The sequence below is a fragment of the Cupressus sempervirens genome, chromosome 10, assembly GCF_028749045.1.
Source record: "Cupressus sempervirens isolate cs-2001-9-10 chromosome 10, ASM2874904v1, whole genome shotgun sequence".
NCBI classification, from domain to species: domain Eukaryota; kingdom Viridiplantae; phylum Streptophyta; class Pinopsida; order Cupressales; family Cupressaceae; genus Cupressus; species Cupressus sempervirens.
This window is the reverse complement of record NC_143127.1, coordinates 371,479,596-371,492,943: the sequence shown is the minus strand read 5'-3', so window position 1 is coordinate 371,492,943 and position 13,348 is coordinate 371,479,596. Positions and strand designations below refer to the sequence as shown.

At 32.4% G+C, this 13,348-nt stretch overlaps 1 pseudogene; it reads left to right on the top strand.

Annotated features, from left to right (window-relative positions):
- The window catches only part of LOC149534210 (glutamate--tRNA ligase, cytoplasmic-like), a 51,023-nt pseudogene extending 46,029 nt beyond the window's left edge, over positions 1 to 4,994 (top strand).
- The last annotated feature ends 8,354 nt before the right edge of the window (positions 4,995 to 13,348 follow it).

Below are 13,348 nucleotides of genomic sequence, written 5' to 3'. Positions count from 1 at the left end.
TACCAATGTTAACATCATTGAGTTTGAGTGTTCCGTCCAAATATTAGAATAAAGAGTGTGCATGCAGAAATCAAAAATAGGTTAAGCAATAGAACACAAAGCTATTACATCTGAATCATGAACAAACAATAAAATTGAATTTCTATACATACCAATCAAAACATATTTCTAATAATTTGAAAAAAAATGTAAAACAAAATATCACATAATAATTTTAGATTCCTAAGGTGTTCATTTTCCAAATTCATCTTAATGGTTAACTAGCATGTCACATGACACATCATCTAATAACCAAATTTTCATTTCATAAAATCTAAATATAGTCAACAACTTTATTGATAAATCAATTTCACATGAACCATAACAAATTTACCAAATAACTAACTTCACATAAGTTTTTCCAATGGCTAGAAGATTATTTAATATAGCAAAAATTGGGATGTAACAACTAGCCATTGACTGCGGTAACTTAGAAGCCCTTCTAAAAACCCAATTAATAAAATCACCTAGGTGGACAAATAATTTGAGCTGTAAATTAGCATCTACAGGAGCACCAATGGTAATGCAAATGTAAAGCCAAGTGAGCAGATTGTAAAGGCTCGACTTCCTTATCCCTTTGCACACATATACAGAAGAAGTCATCAAATAGGAGTGGAGGTGGTGGGGGGGAAGGTAAAAATTTAAAATGAAGAAACAACGATAATTTACTAAGGAATCTGACAACAGATGGGTCACAGGAATACACTATAGCAATTGAGCTATGGATACAATAAGAAATGATAATCCAATTAGTGGCTCATCCCATTAGCATATAAATTGCCTTATAGTCAACGAACAAGGATCATTGTATGAAATGGAGTAGTATATAACTAATGGAGACAATAGGTGAATTATTTTTCATTCATGAAAAATTGGGTGTTGATCAGTCAGGAGAGATCCTTTCTAGTCCCTGTATCTATGAAGACAACTATCATGTCATATTGTGCACTCTACAATCAATTGTTGACTCTATCTTTAGTGGCTATCAGAACTCAAGAAAGACAAGACATTCACATATACAGGCTTTTCCATCATCTAATGATTGAAATCATATCCTTGATTGTAGTTGATAGATGCATACTTTGGAGGTTGAACATGATTCATGATCTACAAACTTCTTAATTCACCCATTGCAATCAAAACATACAGAAGACCTTATGATCATACACATATACAGAGTGTGCATTTGCTATGTACCCAGGCACACAAATTAATACCCGCTAGCAAGCATATCACATATATAATTAAGAATTTTAAGAATGGTATTCATTGGCACTATGCTTCACATTGATTGCAGACCCAGTCTACATATAGTTCCTTGTTACAATTTTGATCCTATAAAGGTTCAATCACTAGGAAATAGAGAATAAATATGTAGTGACATACCTATCATCACTACTTTGTAGATATTATACATGAATGTTGTAGTGACAGACCTGTCATAACTGGTTTGTATTTCTATCCCTTATATTTTAATTGTTTGTGTATTGTTTCAGCATGTATAGATAGCTCATTATTTTTTATTATGGTCATGATTTGTGGGAGTAAAAGATCTATATAAAATTTTGGAAATGGATCTTTATTAAAAAATTGTAAATTTGTAGATTGATGAATGGCTAGAATATGCCCCCATCTTTTCCTCTGGAGCTGACTTTGAAAAAGCATGCACTAACGTGGATAGCTATCTCTCACTGCACACATTCTTGGTTGGATATAATCTATCTGTAGTTGATATAGCAGTTTGGTCTAGTCTTGCAGGTATAGTTGTTTTATTAATTGTTAAGGCTTTTTATAATTGTAATCCTCTTTTCCTATAGTCAATACCAATTGAATCATGTTTTAGCCTATTATTTGTTATCTTCAAAAAATGTAGCCTGTATATTATTAAAATATTTTTTTATAACTTGCATATAACTTTTCTTTTTTTTGGTCCAAGGATGGGGCAAAGATGGGAAGGTATCTGCAAATCAAAGAAGTGTCAAATTTTAGCTAGATGGTTTAACTCAATATTGTCAAAGTATCTAGTACTCAGTCAAGTAGCTGATAAATATGTTGGTAGAAGAAGAATTGGTAAGATAAAGCCAATAAGTCTAAAAGGAAGTGAGCCTAATGGTATCAAAAGTGAAAGCAATGAGAAAGCAAAGAAGGAAGGTTCTTTTGACATTGATCTGCTGGATGCAGAAATTGGGAAAGTTTGTACTCAATTTCCTCCTAAGTTGAGTGGATATCTTCATATTGGACATGCAAAAGCTACTTTTTTAAACCAATACTTTGCTCAGAGGTATAAAGGGCACTTTATTGTATGCTTTGATGATACAAACCCTGCTAAAGAAAGCAACAAGTTTTTAGAGAACATATTGAATGACCTTGATATGCTAGGCATTAAAGGAGAAGGGCCTACATACACTTTAGATTATTTTCTGCAGTTAGTAGAGATGGTTAAGAAATTGATATTTGAGGGGAAGGCATATATGGATGACACACCATGAGAGCATATGCAAAAAGAGAGAATGGACAGAATTAAGTCCATCAATAGGAATAACTCTGTGGAGCAAAATATTTGTTTGTGGAAAGAAATGATTGTTGCTACTAAGAGGGGGATGCAATGTTGTCTAAGAGGTAAGCTGGATATGCAAGATGTTAACAAAACATTGCGGGATCCTATTTATTATAGATGCAATCTTATCCTCCATCACCATGTTGGATCTAAATACAAGATATATCCAACATATGATTTTGCATGCCCATATGTGGATAGCATTGAAGGTGTGACACATGCTCTTTGGTCAAGTGAGTACCATGATCATAATGAACAATATTACATGGTCTTAGAAGACATGGGTTTGTGGAAAGTACATGTGTGGGATTTTAGCCGTTTAAATTTTATTTATACTCTCCTAAGCAAATGAAAACTATAGTGGTTTGTAGATAATGGAAAAGTGGAGGGTTTGGATGATCCTTGCTTGCCACCAGTGCAAGGAACATTGTGGTGGAGATTGACAGTAGAGGCCTTAAAGAAATTTATTCTGTCACAAGTAAGTTTAAATGTTGGACTTTTTCTTTGGAACATTTTTTTCACTTAATTTTCTATAGTTTTCCATATAGATTCCTATAACCTATACCGATTAAAATTTTAAATCTAAGTTTTCTTTGGCACTTTTGTTTCTGGGAGCATCAAAAAATCTAAATCCAATAGAGTAGGACAAAATTTGGACAATGAATAAAAAAATCATTGACCTTGTCTATCCTAGACACACTGCTCTTTTTGAAAATCATGTTCTTCTATGCTTAACAAATGGGCCTTTTGTCAAAATTTGGGCTAGGTATAAAAAGTATGAAGGTGCTGGCAAGAAAGCAACTACTTACACAAAACACATTTAGTTGGAGAGTGTTGATGTTTCTCTTGTCTCAAAAGGTGAAGAGGTAACATTGATGGATTGGGGCAATGCCATAATAAAAAAATATTGAGAAGGAATCAAACAGTATTATTGTATGGCTTCATGGCATGCTCCATCTTGAAGGATCAGTTAAAAAAACAAAGCTAAAGTTGACTTGGCTACCAGAGATTCTAGAGCTTGTCAACTTGTCACTTGTTGAAGTTGACCATTTGATTACTAAAAAGAAGGTATATTTTTCACTGACTCAAAGCCTTTATGGTCAATAATGGATGAATTTATCTATGTTTCTATACATTGTGTTGGTATTTTACATTGATGTCCAAATATGACTCATTGCAAGCTATTGATATAGCTTTCAACAGTCTATTCGAACAAATATGTCCAATTTGGCTCTATATCACATACACACTAGCAGGGGAGCTCTCATAACTATCATTTGGTGTTAGTAAATGATCAAGCTGATTTAAACTTGTAGAATAGAATAACAATCTTAAGGGGTGAGGGATTAGTATTGTGCTTGAAAACTTGTACCAATTTATCTTTTCTGTTATAACTTTTTTTTTTAAATATCTCATTGCACAAAATATAATGTGGAAACCCAACTAGGGAAAAACCACAAACACAAAGGTTGCTAGGATCTATTGTCCTAATCCAGCTGTCTCAATGAACTTCACTTACAATTTTAAGGGCTCCAACCCTTAGGAACAACAATCCCCTTCTCAAAGCAACAACTCTGTCAATCTATGTATTATTTCAACCAAACTGAACCACAATTCAAAAATTCACTAGATAATTAATTTACAATCACAAATTTGAATGTCATTGATATGTTTCTATACTAATTTTCATTCAAAATTGATAATTCATAATCTGTATTTCTGAATAGTATAAACTGATAAATATATCATTGCCTTGCAAACTAATTGTGTACATAGAGCCTACAAATTCTTTTAGACTAAAATTAACTTACTAGAACAATGTTTTAGCATTCCTTTCTATTCTCTATATCTTCAAAATCAAATATCACTAAGCATTATACCTGTATTATTTTATAGAAATTCAATACCATAAAGTGATCCTTGTCAGTCTGTCTCTATGCTCCAGTAACTTCTAGACTTTGAGATTTCAATCACATTCTAATTCTCCAATTGTATCTTGCGATTTATTTTGGGTGTTTTGACTCTTACAATGAAAAGACGAGGTTTACATTGTACCCTAACTAAGATTAATGATATGGATACAATCAAGCCTCAATACTAAATCAAATGAGTTTTATTATTTGGGTATCTATTAAATGGATGAAGTTGATATTGTGTCTTAAGATTTGCTTGGAGTGTAGTGATGTTGTGTAGTGAAAGGACACAATTTAGATCATACCCTTACTAAAATTAATATTATAGACTCAATCAACCCTTACACTAACCAATGAATTTTGATTATTATTAAGTGGATGGGGTTGAAATTGCACCTTGAAAGAATTTGTAGTCCAAAGGCCTATCGATCCTTGATAATAAGTTGAAGAAGACCAATTATTTAAGTTTTTTTTTAATGAATTAGACATGGCCCAACATGGAAGCTATTCTATCCTTGACACAATATTTAAGAGGGTTGGTTATTTGTGGCCCTATAAAAGAGATGAAGGCAATGTCATAGAAAAGTTTAGATCAAGACAATGTTTAAAACAAATTTGATTGCATGAATACCCCTCAGTCCTTCATATTAGGTGTAAGGGGTTTTTATTATTTGTTTACTTATAAAAGGGAAAGGTCGAGATGGGGTAGACATTTGATATCCATCAATTACTAAAGAAATGGGGCTAGGATTGTGTATTAGTATAATTATTCAAGACCTTGTTAGAGAGATGATGTTGGGATCATCTAAAAAGAATTGATTATTTGTGCACTGGTCAAGATTATACCTCTAAGAAAATTAGTGGTATGGACACCCTTCATTTATTGGACCTAATTCAAAGAAGTTTGTTTGTTCATGCAACCATTAGAGGGACAGGGTATGATCTTTAGTGGCTTGGAGACCATAAGTTCCTCACACTAAGCCAAAGAAGTTTGATTATTCTTGTACTTGCTAAAAAGACAAGATTGAGATATACCCTAAAAGGAATTTGAAAATAAAGATGCTCATTGTTCCTTGACAATAAGTGGGGGATGTTGAGATAGCATCTTATTTGTGCTCTTGTAAAAGGAAGATGTTGAGATTGAACCTTGAGAGAATTTGGTGGTGTGAAGGCCTTTAGACATTGACACGAGTTGAAGAAGTTTGATTTTGTTCACATACCCATTAAGGGGATGAGAATGAAAGATACCTAAAAAGAGTTCAATGTTTGTTGCAGATCTCCGCTTTAATGCTCCTTCACCTACTTCTGCAAGTCTTGTACATAGCTAATGGCATCTCCAAAAATCAATGCCTTGTCTATCTACACAAGCAAAAATAGAACCCCCTTTAAGAACAAACAAATAGAGAACTTCACACAGAATCTTCAATAAATAGAAGAAAAAGAAACTAGAAAAGCAAATAAAACCCTAATTTGGAATACTACCTTGGTGATTTTGGGAACAAGAGCGCACAAAGCATAAAGCCTCTCATTCAGCTGGCCACAAGTGAAGTGATTCTACATTGCTCTTTAGATGTTGATTTGATGTCTCGGATTGAAAGAAGACCTCCTGGAAGAAGACCTCAATGCATGCCACAAGTTCTATAGAGTTTGTTTAATGCCACAAAGTGGTGCAAATGAGTCAAATTTGCAATGCTTACCACACTTGAAGGTTTGAGGGTTAAGTGGGAGATTAAGCATTCAACAGACCAAAGATGAAGCCCATGTTCGACATAACAATGAGTGTGCATAACAATGAAATAGGGAACAACCTTTTTCATTTTCAAAACAATTTTGAAATAGGGCACAAGAAATCTAAAACGTTTTAATAGATGGTCAAAAATTTTGGTCTAAAAATGGGGTCAAATGTACTAGTATTAGAGCTACTTTTTGGCCCTCACAATGCTAGGTAAAGTCAAATTTCAAGTTCCTATGATGGTAACCTTTGTCTTCCTTTCTTAATCAAGGTAATTAAGTCTCTTTCTTAATTAAGGAATTTAACTTAAGATAAGGTGGCTACATGATCCATCTTCCTATAACATGTCATTTTCACACAATGAGTACAAGTGTCAAGTGACGCACACAAAATTCACTATACATCACACATGACATGTTCTGAATCTACTCATGAAATACATACTACCCACATACATCTTGGATTTATAAAATAAACACATCACAACTAGGTTTACTAATCTTCTAAAGATTCATTTTGGCAGTGTCATATTAACATGTGTGTATACCTCGTTTCCTCGTTATGTTTTCCATGGTTCCTTCCCTACACACTAAACTCTAAATAATCCCATATAAAATACATATGAAAGTAAAGATACATGATAAATTTCATTATTCTCACATATAAAACATTTCATAATTGACTTCCTATTCTCCATCATTTGCTTACATACATTTAATCATTAAACCTCAAATTTTGAATATTACTAACTTTCCTAACAAAATCAATTTAAGAATTTTGAATCACAATATAATTCCATTTTCTATCATAGTAGTGAAGTACTAAACAAGTATCCATTAATTCATTGCTTATGCCAAATTAAGTCCTAATATAGATCATAATGGAAAATCACAAGGTAAATATCATCAAATAAGTAGCAAAATATATTGTCCATCAAGTATCAAAATATATGTCAAGATATCCAGTCCTAAATAACAACATAGAAATATAGTATCTATTCTATGATGGGTAGGGGTGAGGCCTCACAATTAGGTAGTTTTCTATAATTATGATATTGTAATACCCTAGTGCAACCTTTGTGTTATAGTTTATAGTTAATGTAAGGTTAACCTATATGCATCCTAACTCACTCCTTATATAGTTATGTTTAAAATCTTGTGACAATACTGGTGGCCATGCTACCTGTTGAATGAGTTTTATTTTTTTGTTGTTGTGCCAAGATCTCTCTATTTATATATATACATACATATACACACATAAATAAATATACATATGTATATATGTATATACATACATACATACCTATGTACATACATATACAGAGATCACAAGGGCACAACAACAAGATGCAAAGATCACAAAGGCATGACAATGAAATATTGTGATCACAAGGGCATGGCAACAAAATCCTAGATCTCTACTAATCTCCACAATCCACAAGATCTCTCTATATATATACATACATAAATATACATACATACATACATATATATATATATACCTACCTATATATACACATACATACGCACATACATCTATATATGCAATTTTATCACCTTGGAAAGTTGTATTTGATCCTACTAGTTGGGAATAGTTGATTGTTCATTTGATTGTACCTAATTTGATGATAGTTCTATAGGATTTTGTAATCAACCCAATTAATAAGAAACTAGACCAATTTAACTAGGTTATGGCTTGTTTCATTTTAAAAATATCTACTATGATATGTCTTTCTAAAATTTCTTTCCCATTTTTTGTGGTCTACAGTACTTTTGTGTAGGATCTTGAGCTAAGTTAGTTAGCATGGGTTGCATGAGTTTTATTGTTTTATTATTTGGATTCTAGAATATGGGCTTTTTTTTATCATTGGATTTGTTCAAATCCTTATTTTAATGAAGTAACAAAGTGGTTTTTAGGGTGGAAAGGACTATATAATGAAGAGGAAACTTGAAAACTTGAATGTTGAAATGCTGAAATCAAAGCTATCAAGGATCAAACACCTATGGAAAAGTTACAACACAATGTGAAGCTGATTTTAAATATAAACACACACAAAAAAATGTGACATATCATTCCTCTTTTTTTTAATTGTGGAGAGTTGTGTGCAAAAGAGGGTGAAGAGCTATGAACATTGGTGGAGATTTCATTGTCTTTCCCTTATGATCATTGCATTTTATTTCCATGCCCTTATGATCTCTACATTTTTTTGTTGTACCCTTATGATCTCTATGCCCTTGCTCTGTGATTTTGTTGTTATGGTGTACCCTTGTGATCTTTGTGCCCTTTGGAGCACTACAACATTTGGGGTCAAATTACGACAACAACTCGCAATGGTAGTGTAGTTTGTGGTGTTCAGGCCCAAATGTAGTAATGTTTGCTCTACAATTTTCTTCAAGGGGAGAAGAGGTACTTATGTAAATGTTCTTTTCTTTTCCTTCTAAACATGTATCTCTTTATATTTCCCCTAGTAGGTGATTCAAGAAGCTTCTCTTTATGTATATCTATGTGTATATATGCATACATACATACACACACATATGTGTGTATCTATGTATGTATGAGAAGCTTCTCTTTATGTATATGCTTATGTATATATACATAGATCTCTTTGTTTATATACATGCATACATACATAGACACACATATGTGTGTGTATGTTTATATACACATATATATACATATACATATGTATATGCATACATACAAATATTACATATACAAAGATCACAAGAGCATGACAACGAGATGTAGAGATACATATACATACATACATACTTCTTCATATGTAATTTTATCACTTTGGAAAATTGTATTTGATCTTTACTCAATCACCAAGAGATGATATAATTTGTAAGTACAAATTCTACATACTTAGTTTAGTATGAATAGTTTTGATTGAATTTGTCTGAGGAGTGTGAGTCTACTCATGATAATAATGGCTCCATGTATTGGGTCTTTAGAGGAGAGAGAATTATAAAAGACTAGATGTTGTTTATGGATATGGGATGTTTCATTTGTTTGAATGGATGATCGGGAAAGTTGCAAAAAATAAGGGTGTCAATTGCAAGAAGTTTCATTAATTTGATAAGGGAATCATCTTAAGTAGGATAATCAAAATTTCCATGTCCATCCTTATGATAGATGTCTCTATCTCATAATTGAAAATTACCTCAAATGACAAGTGACAAATTATTATATATATATATAATTAGAAGAGCATTCACCTATAATATTTTTAAAGGACAAAAATATAATTTGGTGGAAAAAGCCATGAACTATGTGGCTCCACATTGTGACTACTCCACTGCCCAGTAGTGGAAACTCTTCACGTTACATATGAAGATCTTGAAATTAAAGAAGATAACTATCAAAGATCTATATTTATATTTTAGTGATAACAAATATACAGTCTAATTTTAAGAAAAATAATAGCCTTAAATAGATATGATTAAATAAAATAAACAAGAGTACTAGTTGTAGCTGTATAATTCTAGTATTATTGATTATGTTAAACAAAACGTTCAATAAATAGTTATGAAGTAACATAAATAAATCATCTGCTCGATCCTATTATGACTTAATGTGAATACATATGATCATTACCTAGACAATATTATGCACGAGATCTTTACTCAATCACCAAGAGATAATATAATCTGTAAGTACATATTTTTGCATACTTAGTTTGGTATGAATAAATTCAATTGAATACAAGGATAATTTCTTGTGTGAATTCAAGACATGAATGATTAATTTAATTTAGCACAAGTACTATGCAAGTGGGTATGTGTGCATGTAAAGTAGTTCACATAGTGAACTGATTTACATACATACAAGCACATATGCATACAATCATCATAATTAGTTATCCTTGAATTTGACCAAAGCTATTATCTATGAACAAGAGATACATGTTTAGAAGGAAAAGAAATGAAAAATTACATAGGAGCCTCTTCTCCCCTTGAAGAAAATCATAGAGCAAGGGCATGGAGATCACAAGGGAACAACAACAAAATCCTAGATATCCACTAATCTCCACCAACGTTCAGTTCTCTCCACCCTCAGTAGGAGCTTTCCACCCTCTTTCATGTGCAACTCTCCACAATAAATCAAAACAAATGGGAAATGATTAATATCATGTTTTCTTTTCTTTTCTTTTTTGTTTATAATCCACTATCCAGAAGATACACACACACACACACACACACACACACACACACACACACACACACACACACACACACATACATGCATGCATGCATATATACATACATACATGAAAATCTTTCACAAACTTTGTTCTTATGCATCTTATTCATATAGAAATGAACTTTTAGCACACATTTATGTAAGGAACTATTGTATGATGTATCATTTAAGAATACAGTTCCATACATACCTCTTTTGCTTAGTTACATATGACATGATCACCTTCTCCATTAGATTGGGTGACCTCAACTCCATTAACTCCACTATTTTCATCTTCTAGTTTTTTTTTCCCATTTCTTATTCATTTCATTCCTCACTTGCTCAATATCCACTTTGCATTTTCCTTTGTCCTTTGTCAGATTGTTTGAATATAGTTGAGTCCCATAATTCTTGCTTTGATGTCCAAACTTATGACATTTGGAACATGCATTGTTAGGTAATAATTCTTCTTTCTCTAGTTTTTCCAATAGGGTCTTTGATTTGCATTCAAATGCTCTATGCGCATATTTTTGACAATTGTAGTAGTATCCTTCAAATCTAGGTGTAGTAGGTGCATTTCTCAATTTTAACCTACACTCATGTATTTGATGTCCTTGTTTCTTGTAATAAAAATAGTAACAAATAAACTTAGGTTTAGCATTTTGCATACCATGTTTTCTTTGATAGAAATTTGCAGTATGACCAATTTTTCCATAGTGATAGCAAGTTGGCTTGTCTTTTGGCTTTGCATTTCACATTTCTCCATTCCTTGATGATTCTCCTTTCTTAGTGCATGAATTTCCTAACCCTTTAGAACAACTTGATAACTTCACAAGTTCTTCAAAATATTTCATTTCTTTCTTTGGTTTGTTGAATTTCTCCATAGATTCCTTCTCATTCTTTAGTTCATTCTTCAATATCTCATTGTGAGATTTCAGACTTGCAATATCTATATCCTTGTGATTTAGTATCTAATTTGCAGTCATTCATTGATTCATCAAATCCATTTGTGTATTTGTGAGCTTGTACACATCTAATATCCTTTCTTCTAGTCTATTATCCATTACCCTCTTGTCATCTTCTGACATAGTTATGTCTTCTTCAACTTTCTTTCTTTCTTTAATCAATTCACATAGTCTCACTGATTGGATTTTATGTTCTCTTTTTAGTGCCCTTATCTCTTCATTGAGGATTTGGTTCCTTTCAAGTATTTCAGTAGATGCTTTGTCATTAGGATTGATTGGTACAAATAGTCCTTCAGTTTCAACTTCTTCATAAGAGAATTACTTTATCTGGAGGGCAATTTCCTTTCTCCTTTTTAGGGAATCCTTCAAATCTTTTGTTGGGTGCTCTAGTTTCTGCAATGTGAATTGGATTTTGATCACATGATTCTCAATACACTTGTCTAGTTTGAAAGCCTCCATCTTTCAAGACCTAATCTCCAAGCCTTTAAGCTTCTTTGAGAGAATTAGAGCTCTAATACCAATTGTTGATTTATGGAGGAGTAAATTAGATGTTGAGATGGGGTTGAATTAGAATCTATAACAATTTATACCTTTTCACAGATTCATCCACATCCAATAATAACTTATGCATGCAAATCTATAAGTGTATACTTGTTGTAACATGTAAATCAATTCAATCGCATGCATGAAAGTAATAACACATAACACAATAGTTGTTACCCAGAAACCCTCCAAGGTGAAGGTAAAACTAGGGTGGGGATGACACCGACAAATCTTCACTACTATAATAATAAAGTTAACTGGTTAAGGTCACAATGTTTGACCATAACATATGATCTAGTCTGTGAGGAGTCTATCCTGTTAAACACTTAAGAAATTGTTAGGTTTCACCTTATTAGAGGATTTGACACTTATAACTAAGTAAGGACTCTGTTAGGAGATTTACAAAGATCTTTTAAGACCACTTTGTTAAGAGTTTTACCCTAATTCAAATATGTTTAAAATACTTAAGTACCTAACTCTCAGTTTTCTCTACAAGTTGATTTTGAGTCTTCTCCTTTCTAACTAATCCTCTCCTTTGATTTGATGCTCTTGTCTTTCCCTTCCACTTTCATTGCTTATGAATTGGTCACTTTTTATGTTAGATGATAATAAAAACACTTGAATGACTTCTAATATTCTCCTCTATGATCTCCACACACACACACATGATCACTTCCAAACTTGATCTAGGTTAAGATCATCACTATCTAAAGATTCCATGAAGAGTCTTCTAGACAGTTCCATGTTTTGCCTCTTCATCCTGATTGTTGAACATACACATGGGGATATGTGATCTACACCATGTAAAATTTCTATAACTACCTCTTCAAAACATAAATAATCCTTCCAAGTCATCCTGAAAATTATTTTTCCTAAAACCATGTTCCATTCATGACTTTTATGTAGACTCTGCATTGCTCGACCTCTACTATTACTGGTGCTCGACATTTTTGTTTCTTGACCTTGATTAATCTTTTGATGCTCAGCATATACTATGCTTGGCACATACTAAATCACTTAGTACTTATATAATTGGAATTTCACTTGGTCGTTGAATGAGCTTGGTCCATATAGAAAAATGCTATTTGACCATACTTACTTAGCTTCTATAAAATTACTTAGTAAATACTATCTTATGTACTTGACTTCAGCCTATGTAGAGTAGCTCAGTCACAATGATGATTGTATGACTTTTCCTTGTAAATGACTAAGTGATTGACACTAATAGACAACAGTGGTTAGAGATACTAACATAAACATGGAGCCAAATAAGTCTTGATAGACGAAGGAGCTAGCTTAAATATTTGTAAGTTGAATTTGGTTTTTGCTCTAGGATATTTAGAAAATATAATGGACCCAAAGATAAAAGTTACAATAAAATCTTATCATGATGAAGAAAAATATTCCAAAT